We start from the raw sequence: 13268 nt of genomic DNA on the forward strand, positions 1-13268 counted from the left end.
GTTAGTGGAGTCAGTAACTGTACTGAACAGTGTGTTAAAGGGGTTAACAAGTCTATTGGTCAGTGTATTAACTCAATGGGTCAGTTTTTCATTGAGAGAGTATCTCTCAGTGTCTGTCTGTTATAGGGGATGGCAACCCGAGCTCAAACTCACAAAGGGAACAGTAATTCTTTGGTTCAATGTGATAAAGGAGACAATAATGCAGGGTCAGTTTGTTCAAGGGGAAAGTAATTCTACGACTCAGTGTTACAAAGGGGACATTAACTCTTCTGTTAGTGTGTTAAAGTGGTCAGTAATCCGAGGGTTCTCTGGATAAAAGATTCAGTAGTCCTATAGATCAGTGGGCTAAAGGGGACCTTAACTCTTCGGTTAATGGGTTATAGGGGTCAGTAATCTGTGGGCTCAGTGAGTTAAAGGGAACAGTAATTCTAGGGCGCAGTGTGATAAAGGGGACATTACCTTTTGGGGTTAATGTGTTAAAGGGCTCAGTCGGTTAAAGGGCAAAGTAACACTCCAGGTCACTGTGCTAAAGGGGACAGTACACAGGATTAGTGCATTAAAAGGGATAGTAACTCTCTGGGTCAGTGTGTTAAAGGGGACAGTAACTCTCAGGGACAGTGTGTTAAAGGGGACAGTAACTCTCTGGGTCAGTGTGTTAAAGGGGACAGTACCTCTCAGGGTCAGTGTTTTCAAGGGGACAGTAATTCTCAGGGTCAGTGTGTTAATGGGGACAGTAACGCTCAGGATCAATGTGTTAAAGGGGACAGTAATACTCCGAGCTAATACACCGTGGTGGCACGGTGGCTCAGTGGTTAGCACTGCTGCCTCACAGCACCAGGGACCCAAGTTCGGTTCCAATCTCAGGTGACTGTCTGTGTGGAGTTTGCACATTCTCCCTGTGTCTGCGTGGGTTTCCTCCGGGTGCTCCGGTTTCCTCCCACAGTCCAAAGATGTGCAGGTTAGGTGAATTGGCCATGCTAAATTGCCCGTAGTGTTAGGTGCATTAGTCAGAGGGAAATGGATCTGGGTTACTCTTCGGAAGATCGGTGTGGACTTGTTGAGCTGAAGGGCCTGTTTCCACAGCGTAGGGAATCTAATCTGGAATCTAATCTAATGTGTTAAAGGGGACAATAACTCCCAACTTCCCAGACTTAAGGAGAACAGTAAATATAGATGTCAGCCTGTTAAAGGGGTCAGTAATAGTAACCCCTATAAGAGGAAGCATCCTTTCCATTTCAAACCTGTCAAGTCCCCTCAGGATCTTGTATGTTTCCATCACGGTTGCCTCTTACCCCTGTAAACCCCAGCCGATAAAAGCCCAGCCTGTCTCACCTTTCCATGTCGACAACACTCCCATTCTAGCTAACTGCCTCCAATGCATTTACACTCTTCCTGTTAGAAAGTGATGAATACTGTGCTCAGTACCCGGCATGCCATCTTACTAGTGTCCCATTGATCACCCAGATCCCTCTACATCTTAGGGCTCTGCATCTTTCGATAATATGCCCCTGTTCAGTCTTTCTGTGAAAATGAACAATTCCACTTGACCTAACATTGTACTCCATTTGCCAGATCCTTGCCCACTCACTCATCCTCCCCTCATCCCTCTGTGGGCTCATTCTGTCCTCTTCTCAACTCCAGCTACCTTCGTGTCGTCCGCAAATCTGGGAACCATCCCTTCATCTCATTCATTTCAATAAATGGGGAACAGTTATGGTCCCGGCCTGGATCCCGGTGGCACACCACACAATACACCTCACCAACCTGAAAAAGACCCATTCATTCCTACAATCTGCTCGCTGCTCGTTGGATGCTGCCTGAACTGCTGTGCTCTTCCAGCACCACTAATCCAGTATTCCTGTTAGCCAGCCTATACACTACCCCATACACTACGTATGCTTATTTTCCACATTAACTTTGATGTTGCACTCTGATAAATGCCTTCCATAAATCAAAGTAAGCCAGCAGTTCCCCTTTGTTTCCTTTACTGCCCTAACAAAACAGTTATTAAAGATGTTGTGAAGCTTGGAAGGGTTCAGAAAAGGTTTACAAGGGTGTTACCAGGGAAGGAGGGTTTGAAGTACAGGGACAGGCTGTATTGACTGGGGATATTTTCCCTGGAACATCCTGAGGCTGAGGGGTGATGTTATAGAGGTTTATAAAATCATGGATAGATAAATAGACAGTCTTTTTCCCAGGGTGGGGAGTCCAAAACGAGAGTTTAAGGTGAAAGGGGAAAGATTTAAAAGGGACCTAAGGGGCAACGTTTTCATGCAGAAGGTGGTACGTGTATGGAATGAGCTGCCAGAGGAAGTTGTGGAGGCTGGTACAATTGCAACATTTAAAAGGCATCTGGATGGGTAAATGAATAGGAAGGGTTTGGAGGGATATGGCCCAAATGCTGGCAAATGGGACTAAACTTGTCTAGGATATCTGGTCAGCATTGACAAGTTGGACCGAAGGGTTTGTTTCCATGCTGTATATCTCGATGATTCTATGACTTTAAATCATAGCAGGGACACTTAAATATGTTTGAAGTCGTCAAGCAGAGTCAATGTGCTATTTTGAAAAGGAATTTGGAACAGTTTTCAATGATCGATTGGAGCCCTCTGAGGAGCAGAGGAGGTTCTGGATGTAGGTTTGCTCACTGAGCTGGAAGGTTCATTTCCAGATGTTTCGCCGCCCTACTGGGTAACATCTTTAGTGGGCCTCCAGGTGAAGCACTGCTGATGACTCCTGCTTTCTATTTATATGTTTGGGTTTCTTTGGGTTGGTGATGTCATTTCCTGTGGTGATGTCATTTCCTGTTCTTTTCCTCAGAGGGAGGTAAATTGGGTCTAACTCGATGTGTTTGTTGATAGAGTTCTGGTTGGAATGCCATGCTTCCAGAATTTTTTTCAAAATTAGCAGAGGAGGCGCATGTGCTGTACTCCCTACATTTTCCTGGTTTCTGTCTCCATCCCTTTTTGAATAACAGAGTTACAGCCACTAAAGGCCTGTCCCTTTCAATCTAAAGGGACAGTCCATGAATAAGGCAGTTTTGAAAAACTAAAACCAAAGCATCGACTATCTCACTAGTTATTTCTTTTAAGACTCTCAGATTAATTGTAAAGGATCAGGACATTTCTTAACCCACATCATCAATAATTCATTAAGCACCACTTCTCTGGTGATTGTGATTTTTTTGAATTCCTGCCTCCATTCCATTTCCTGATTTATTGCTGTTGCTAATATCTTCCTCAGTGTCGATTGATGCAAAATACTTGCTCAATTTCTCTTCCATTTCCTTATTTCCCATTATTAATTCACCAGTCTCACTTTCCATATGACTAATGCTCACTTTGTTAAGTTTTTCTTCTTTAAATATTTCTATGAAGTCTCACTATCTGCTTTTAGATTTCTAGCTAGCTTTCATTTGCACTTCAATTTTTCACTTCACTAATTGTTTTGTTCTTCTTTGCTTCTTTTTATGTCCTCTCCAATCTTTTGACCTGCCATCAAACTTTACATAGTTATATGCTTTTCTTTAAATTGAACACTATCTTTAACGTACAACATAGCACAGTACAGGCCCTTTGGCCCTCAACTTTGTGCTGGCCTTGGATCATACTCTACGATCAGACAAACCTACATACTCTTCATTGTACTTTTATCCAAGAGTTGCTTAAATGTCCCTAATTTTGTTTCTATAAAACAAAATTAGGCCTCGAGCCACTCAAGCCAATGTTATCGCAAATTGGGAAAAGATTGGTGGAGGAGGTGAGGAGTGATTGAACAAAATGAAAAGAAGTGGAGGGGTGGGGAGGCCAGGGAGGGAATTAGAGTCATAGAGTCATAGAGATGTACAGTATGGAAAATGACCTTTCGGTCCAACCCGTCCATGCCAACCAGATATCCCAACCCAATCTAGTCCCACCTGCCAGCACCCGGCCTATATTCCTCCAAACCCTTCCTATTCATAGACCCATCCAAATGCCTCTTAAATGTTGCAATTGTACCAACCTCCACCACATCCTCTGGCAGCTCATTCCATATACGTACCACCATCTGTGTGAAAAAGTTGCCCCTTAGGTCTCTTTTATATCTTTCCCATCTTACCCTAAACCTATGCCCTCTAGTTCCGGACTCCCTGATCCCAGGGAAAAGGCTTTGTCTATTTATCCTATCCATGCCCCTCATAATTTTGTAAACCTCTATAAGATCACCCCTCAGCCTCTGACACACCAGGGAAAACAGCCCCAGCATGTTCAGCCTCTCCCTGTAGCTCAAATCCTGCAAACCTGGCAACATCCTTGTAAATCTTTTCTGAATCCTTTCAAGTTTCACAACATCCTTCCGATAGGAAGGAGACCAGAATTGCATGCAATATTCCAACAGTGGCCTAACAAATGTCCTGTACAGCCACAACATGACCTCCCAACTCCTGTACTCAATACTCTGACCAATAAAAGAAAGCATACCAAACACCTTCTTCACTATCCTATCTACCTGCGACTCCACTTTCAAGGAGCTATGAACCCTCACTCCAAGGTCTCTTTGTTCAGGAACACTCCCTAGGACCTTACCATTAAGTGTATAAGTCCTGCTAAGATTTGCTTTCCCAAAATGCAGCACCTCGCATTTATCTGAATTAAACTCCATCGGCCACTTCTCAGCCCATTGGCCCATCTGGTCCAGATCCTGTTGTAATCTGAGGTAATCCTCTTCGCTGTCCACTACACCTTCAATTTTGGTGTCATCTGCAAACTTACTAACTGTACCTCTTATGCTCTCATCCAAATCATTTATGTAAATGACAAAAAGTATAGGGCCCAGCATCAATCCTTGTGGCACTCCACTGGTCACAGGCCTCCAGTCTGAAAAACAACCCTCCACCACCACCCTCTGTCTTCTACCTTTGAGCCAGTTCTGTATTCAAATGGCTAGCTCCCCCTGTATTCCATGAGATCTAACCTTGCTAATCAGTCTCCCATGGGGTACCTTGTCGAACGCCTTACTGAAGTCCATTTAGATCACATCTACTGCTCTGCCCTCATCAATCTTCTTTGTTACTTCTTCAAAAAACTCAATCAAGTTTGTGAGACATGATTTCCCATGCACAAAGCCATGTTGACTATCCCTAATCAGTCCTTGTCTTTCCAAATACATGCACATCCTGTCCCTTGGGATTCCCTTCAACAACGTGCCCATCACTGAGCTCTATGTCAAAAGGCGACAGCTTTGTTGCTATTGTTCAGGAGAATAAAACTGGTTCAGAAAAGAGTTACAAGGATGTTGCCAGTGTTGGAGGATTTGAGCTATCGGGAGAGGTTAAATAGGCTGGGGCTGTTTTGCCTGGAGCATCGGAGGCTGAGGAATGACCTTATAGAGGTTTATGAAATCATGAGGGGCATGAATAGGATAAATAGACAAAGTCTTTTCCCTGGGGTGGGGGAGTCCAGAACTAGAGGGCATAGGTTTAAGGTGAGAGGGGAAAGATATAAAAGAGACCTAAGGGGTAAGTGTTTCATGCAGAAGGTGATGCATGTATGGAATGAACTGCCAGAGGAAGTGGTGGAGGCTGGTACAATTGTAGCATTTAAAAGGCATTTGGATGTGTATATGAATACGAAGGGTTTGGAGAGATATGGGCCAAGTGCTGGCAAATGGGACTAGATAAATTGATTAATTTAGAATATCTGGTCGGCATGGACGGGTTGGACCGAAGGGTCTGTTTCCGTGCTGTACATCTCTTTGACTATATGACTCTATAACAGTGGACTCCATATGTCCTCTATTTGCTGACCCAGTCCCAGGCAAAATGATCAGAACCCCTCGAAAACTTCGATTAAGTCATCTCTTACAATGCTGTGCTCTAACAATTTTTCAACTTAACTAAAGGCCCAGCCAACATTGTATTTCAGGAATTAAATCACACAGTCACAGAACTGTTACAATGCACACCGTCACTTCAGCAGTGTGATCCTGAATGACTCAGTTCCACTTTGCCCGTAACCTTCATTCTTTATCTCTATTTAATAACCATCTGATGAACGCTTCAATTAAACTGCTTCCATCACACTTCCAGGTCTGAAACACTCATGGCGTGGGCATGTTGCTTTTCCCTGTGTTTTGCTCACTTCTTTTCCAGATGATTAAAAAGGAGTGCGTTTAAAAATAAAAGCCATGACACTCAGGCTGAACTTTGAAGTTGCGGCATTTTTGGAAGGAAAAAGAAATGTTAGTGTGGTTGGCTGGGCCAGCATTTATTGCCCATCACTAATTGCCCTGGAGGAGGTAGTGGTGAGCTGCCTCCCCATGCTGTAGATACCCACAGAGGTAAGGAATATGAATGCATACAAAGTAGAATGCGAGAGCTAAAAACAGCACTGCTTTGACATGTTAAAGTTAGAAGTGACGAGTCATGTAGGGTGTGAAATGGCCTGCTGCTTTCCTCTTAACTGAACAATTCAGATAGGAAAGGCTTCAGTGAATCACTTAGAGCCAGGCCAAGAATAATAAAACTTACCTCATGGCAGCAATTACTATAGAGGCACAGTAATGCTGCATCACGTGGTTCATATCTTCAGCCTGCAAGAGGAGCTGAACTGAACTGGTCTGTAAGAACAGATGGTGATCGCTAAATGGCTTGACTCACCCAACAGGAGGCCATCACTCTGCAGCCAGGATTGGGGTTGAGTCAGGCACACTCCCCTCATCTGTAAGTTCAACTCAAGGCCCGGGCTGTGTCTGGACTTGTTCCTCGCTGCTTCCTCTCCCAATCCCGACTTCAAATCTGGCTTCAGATCCGACGTGGAATTTCCCCTGGCTGGAGCATCAAGGGTCAGCGTGGGAAGGGGTTGATTGCAGCTCCAGATCAGATCCAGATCATGGTGGCACTGTTGCACAGTGGTTAGTACTGCTGCCTCACAGCGCCAGAGACCCGGGTTCAGTTCTGCCTCAGGCAACTGTCTGTGTGGAGTTTGCACGTTCTCCCTGTGTCTGTGTGGGTTTCCTCCGGGTGCTCCAGTTTCCTCCCACAGTCCAAAGATGTGTGGGTTAGGTAAATTGGCCATACTAAATTGCCCGTAGTGTTAGGTGTAGGGGAATGGGTCTGGGAGGGTTGCTCTTCGGAGGGTCGGTGTGGACTTGTTGGGCCGAAGGGCCTGTTTCCACACTGTAAGTAATCTAATCAGGGAGTCGAAGACTGAATCCTGATATCCCTTTACTCAAAGAGCTATGAATTTGTGAAATTTCCCATTGTAGAGGACCGATGATGGCCAGCTATCAAACATAGTCTTGGATGAGGTAGATCTTCATTAATTCTTGGAGTTTAATGGAATCAAGCGAAATGATGAAAGGCTTGAAAGTGGAATTATCTACTGCCCTACTCCTCTGGTTCCATCCTCCTGCCACACTGGTTTAAACTCTCCCCAACCACTCTACCAAGTACCCCCACCCCCAACCATCCAAGGGACATCAGTCCCAGTCCTGCCCAAGTGTAATCTGTCCGGTTTGTACAGGTCCCATCTCCCCCAGAACCCAATGCTCCATGAATCTGAAATCCTCCTCCACACACCATCTTTTCAGCTATGTGTCCATCCTATATGTCCTGCTGTTTCTATTCTGACTAGCTCGTGGCACTGGTAGTAATCCTGAGATAACTACTTTTGAGGTCAACTTTCTTCCTGGTTAACTATATTCTGCTTTTAGGACCTCATCTCCTTTTTAACCTATGTCGTCATGCTGTCATGATGATTGATCAGATTGGATTACTCCCAGACATATCAAACTTTTAATTACGGTTTCTTTTGAAAGGTGGCTGAAAGTAAATTCAGTGGCAGATTGTGTGAGCCCGTGGAATGTTACACTTGCAGACTGCCAAGGAAACTTCACAAAGAGACACGTTAAAAGGAGAGATGAAATCATGAGGGCTCTGAGGACACAGAATATATCACAAAAGATCATAGTGTCATACAACTGATACAATATATTGAACAAAGCTAGTGCTTTCAAATAAACTTGTTGGACTCTCACCTGGTGTTGTGTGATTTTTAACGTAATAATCTAGGACAGGGGTTGAATTAAGAAGGGGACCCCGGTCTTCTCTCTGCACCCTGGAGCATAAACATTTCTCGTTGTCCCTTCTGGAATCAGAATGCACCAGATATCCTCACTCAGGGTTGATTATCACAATATCAGTCTCTGCCTGGTAACGCTCCCGTTTAGCACCTTAGGGAATGTTGCAGTGCTAAGGGAGCTAAGCGAATGCAAGTGGCCGTAGAGGAAAGTTAATTTCAGAAAAGGAGATTTAAAACTGGAATTAGGGAGTGAATCCTTTGTCAAGTAATTGATAGACAGGCAAGGATCAGACTGTCTGGTAAACCCTTTGAAAGATTAACGGCAGAGTTGGCTGAGCTTCTGTGAAAATCTCTAATGAGGCAAAATGGAAATGGGAAATCAATGCATCCCCATGAAGAAGCGTCGCTCCGAAAGCTTGTGTGCTTCCAATTAAACCTGTTGGACTATAACCTGGTGTTGTGTGATTTTTAACTTTGTACACCCCAGTCCCACACCGGCATCTCCGAATCATGATAAGTGTGAGGTAATGCATTTAGGGAGATCAAATAGTCAAAGAAAATACACAACAAATGGGAATATACTGAGAGGACTAGATAAGTGAGATATATTGGTGTGCAACTGCACAGGTCCCTGAAGGTAGCAGTACAGGTAGGTAAGGTTGTAAAGAAGACATGTTGAATGCTCTCATTCATTGGCAGAGGTACAAAAGTAGTCATATAATGTCAATTGTATAAGGCACTGGTGAGATCACAGCTGGACTATTGTGTGCAGTTCTGGTCTACACACCACAAGAAGGACATAATTGTTCTGGAGAGCGTGCAGAGAAGATTTACTGGAAAGTTGCCTGGGCTGAAGAATTGATTGATTGACTTATTGTTCTCCCACATGCTGAGATAAAGTGAAAAGTGTTGTTTGAATGCTATACAGGCAGACTATAGTACATCCGGGAAGCAGAAGAGAGTGCGGAGTACAGTGTTGCAGCCATAGAGAAGTTGCAGTGAGAGAGAGAGAAAGAACAGAATTAGCATTTGAGAGATCCATTCTAAAGTCTGATAACAGTGGGAAAGAAGTTGTTCTCCATAAGACCATAAGATCATAAGATATAGGAGCGGAAGTAAGGCCATTCGGCCCATTGAGTCCACTCCACCATTCAATCATGGCTGATGGGCATTTCAACTCCACTTACCCACATTCTCCCCATAGCCCTTAATTCCTTGTGACATCAAGAATTTATCAATCTCTGCCTTGAAGACATTTAGCGTCCCGGCCTCCACTGCACTCCACGGCAATGAATTCCACAGGCCCACCACTCTCTGGCTGAAGAAATGTCTCCGCATTTCTGTTCTGAATTGACCCCCTCTAATTCTCAGGCTGTGTCCACGGGCCCTAGTCTCCTCACCTAACAGAAACAATTTCCTAGCATCCACCCTTTCCAAGTCATGTATTATCTTGTAAATTTCTATTAGATCTCCCCTTAATCTTCTAAACTCCAATGAATACAATCCCAGGATCCTCAGCTGTTCCTCATATGTTAGGCCTACCATTCCAGGGATCATCCGTGTGAATCTCCGCTGGATATGCTCCAGTGCCAGTATGTCCTTCCTGAGGGGTGGGGCCCAAAACTGGACACAGTACTCCAAATGGGGCCTAACCAGAGCTTTATAAAGTCTCAGTAGCACAATGGTGCTTTTATATTCCAACCCTCTAGAGATAAATGACAACATCGCATTCGCTTTCTTAATCACGGTCTCAACCTGCATGTTTACCTTTAGAGAATCCTCGACTAGCACTCCCAGATCCCTTTGTACTTTGGCTTTATGAATGTTCTCACCATTTAGAAAGTAGTCCATGCTTGTATTCTTTTTTCCAAAGTGCAAGACCTCGCATTTGCTCACATTGAATTCCATCAGCCATTTCCTGGAACACTCTTCCAAACTGTCTAGATCCTTCTGCAGCCTCCTCACTTCCTCAGTACTACCTGCCTGTCCACCTAACTTTGTATCATTGGCAAACCTCACTAGAATGCCCCCAGTCACTTCGTCCAGATCATTAATATATAACGTGAACAGCTGTGGCCCCAACACTGAACCCTGCGGGACACCGCTTGTCACCGGCTGCTATTCCGAAAAAGAACCTTTTATCCCAACTCTCTGCTTTCTGTCAGACAGCCAATCCTCAATCCATACGAGTAGCTCACCTCGAACACCATGGGCCCTCACCTTGCTCAGCAGCCTCCCGTGTGGCACCTTATCAAAGGCCTTTTCAAAGTCTAGATAGACCACATCCACTGGGTTTCCCTGGTCTAACCTACTTGTCACCTCTTCAAAGAATTCCAACAGGTTTGTCAGGCACGACCTCCCCTTACTAAATCCATGTTGACTTGTTCTAATCTGACCCTGCTCTTCCAAGAACTTAGAAACCTCATCCTTAATGATGGATTCTAGAATTTTACCAACAACTGAGGTTAGGCTAATTGGCCTATTCTCAAATCTGTTCAGAAGTGTATTCAAACTTTTATATCTTTAGCTGTGAGGAGTGATTAGAGAGGTTGGGGTTGATTTCCTCAGAACAGAGAAGACTAGAGGCTACATGCTTGAGATATACAGAGTTGTGAGGGGTAGAGATTGAGTAGACCAGAGGAACGGGCAGAGAATTCAAAAACCGTGGATCGTCGATTTAAGTGGCAGAAAGAAAAACATTTTTTATGGAGAGGGTGGTGGGTGTCTGGAATTTGCTGCCTGAGTTGATAGTGGAGTTCAAGATCTGAAGCTCCCTGAAAAAATACCTGGATCTTAACCTTAAAGTGCTGTAAGTTGCAGGGCTGTGGGCCATGTGCAGGAAGATGGGGTTAGAAAGGGTATCTGGGTGTCTTTGGGTTAGCATGGACAAGATAGGCCAAATGGCTCCCTTCTGTAAAGTATAGTTTCTGTGGTTCTATGGTTTACTTTTGCTTGAGCTGATATACATTCACACACAGGGGACTGTTCACTGCAAGCTAAAGAACACCTGATCAGCTCTTCGGGATTTATCCACCTTTATGTGTTTTAAGACATCCAGCACTTCCTCCTCTGTAATATGGACATTTTTCAAGATGTCACCATTTATTTCCCCACATTCTGTATGTTCCATGTCCTTCTCCACAGTAAACACTGATGCAAAATACTCGTTTAGTAGCTCCCCCATCTCCTGCGCTTCCACACGTAGGATGCTTTAGAGGGGGCCCTATTCTCTCCTTAGTCCCTTATTTTAAAGTATTTATAAAATTCCTTTGGATTCTCCTTAACTCGATTTGCCAAAGCTATCTCATGTCCCCTTTTTGCCCTCCTGATTTCCCTCTTAAGTATACTCCTGCTGCCTTTATAGTCTTCGAAGGATTCACTCGATCTCTGCTGTCTATACCTGACATATGTTTCCTTCTTTTTCTTAACCAAACTCTCAATTTATCCAGTCATCCAGCATTCCCTATACATATTAGCCTTGCCTTTCACCCCAACAGGAACATACTGTCTCTGGACTCTTGATGTCTAATTTCTGAAGGCTTCCCATTTTCCAGCCGTCCCTTTAACTGCAAACATCCATCCCCAAACAAATTTTGAAAGTTCTTGCCTAATACCATCAAAATTGACCTTCCTCCAATTTAGAAATTTAACTTGTAAATCCTGTCTATCCTTTTCCATCATTATTTTAAATCTATTAGAATTATGGTCGCTGGGCCCAAAGTGCTCCCCCACTGACACCTCAGTCACCTGCCCTGCCTTATTTACATCGAACATAGAACAATACTGCGAGTAGGTCAAGTTTTGCACCTTGTCTAGTAGGTACATCCACATACTGAATCAGAAAGTTTTCTTGTACACACTTAACAAATTCCTCTCCATCTAAACCCTTAACACTATGGCAGTCCCAGTCTATGTTTGGAAAGTTGAAATCCCCGACCATAACCACCCTGTTATTCCTACACATAACTGATTTGATTCTCAATTTCCCACTGACTCTTGGGGGGTCGAGAGTACAATCCCAATAAGGTAATCATCCCTTCCTTATTTCTCAGTTCCACACAAATTATATGTCACTCAGTCACTCAGTAACCCCTCTCCCCCCAGTGCACTGTGTTACTGACTGTATCTGCACTGATGTAAAAGAGGTAAAAACAATAACTCCTGATGCTGGAAACCAAATTCTGGATTGGTGGTGCTGGAAGAGCACAGCAGTTCAGGCAGCATCCAACGAGCAGCGAAATCGACGTTTCGGGCAAAAGCCCTTCATCAGGAATAAAGGCAGTGAGCCTGAAGGGTGGAGAGATAAGCTAGAGGAGGGTGTGGGTGGGGAGAGAGTAGCATAGAGTACAATAGGTGAGTGGGGGAGGAGATGTGATAGGTCAGGGAGGGGAGGGTGCAGTGGATAGGTGGAAAAGGAGATAGGCAGGTCGGACAAGTCCGGACAAGTCAAGGGGACAGTGCTGAACTGGAAGTTTGAAACTAGGATGAGGTGGGGAAGGAGAAATGAGGAAGCTGTTGAAGTCCACATTGATGCCCTGGGGTTGAAGTGTTCCGAGGCGGAAGATGAGGCGTTCTTCCTCCAGGCGTCTGGTGGTGAGGGAGTGGTGGTGAAGGAGGCCCAGGACCGCCATGTCCTCGGCAGAGTGGGAGGGGGAGTTGAAATGTTGGGTGTGGAAGGCTCCTTTAGGGCCTTGGATTGAGGTGAGGGTGGGTTTCTAAAAAATGTCAGTGTCAAGTCGGTCGTCACTAATGGAGATGGAGAGGTCCAGGTTGAGCAATTCATCAACTTCACCAACACATTCCACCCTGACCTTAAATTTACCCTGGACCATCTCTGACACCTCCCTCCCCTTCCTGGACCTCTCCATCACCATTAATGACGACTGACTTGACACTGACATTTTTTACAAACCCACCGACTCCCACTGCTACCTGGATTACACCTCTTCCCACCCTACCTCTTGCAAAAATGCTATCCCGTATTCCCAATTCCTCCGCCTCTGCCGGATCTGCTCCCAGGAGGACCAGTTCCACCACAGAACACACCAGATGGCCTCCTTCTTTAGAGACCGCAATTTCCCTTCCCACGTGGTTAAAGATGCCCTCCAACGCATCTCGTCTACATCCCGCACCTCTGCCCTCAGACCCCACCCCTCCAACCGTAACAAGGACAGAACGCCCCTGGTGCTCACCTTCCACCCTACCAAC

This window comes from Chiloscyllium punctatum, chromosome 1 (assembly GCF_047496795.1).
Source record: "Chiloscyllium punctatum isolate Juve2018m chromosome 1, sChiPun1.3, whole genome shotgun sequence".
Classification (NCBI taxonomy): Eukaryota; Metazoa; Chordata; class Chondrichthyes; order Orectolobiformes; family Hemiscylliidae; genus Chiloscyllium; species Chiloscyllium punctatum.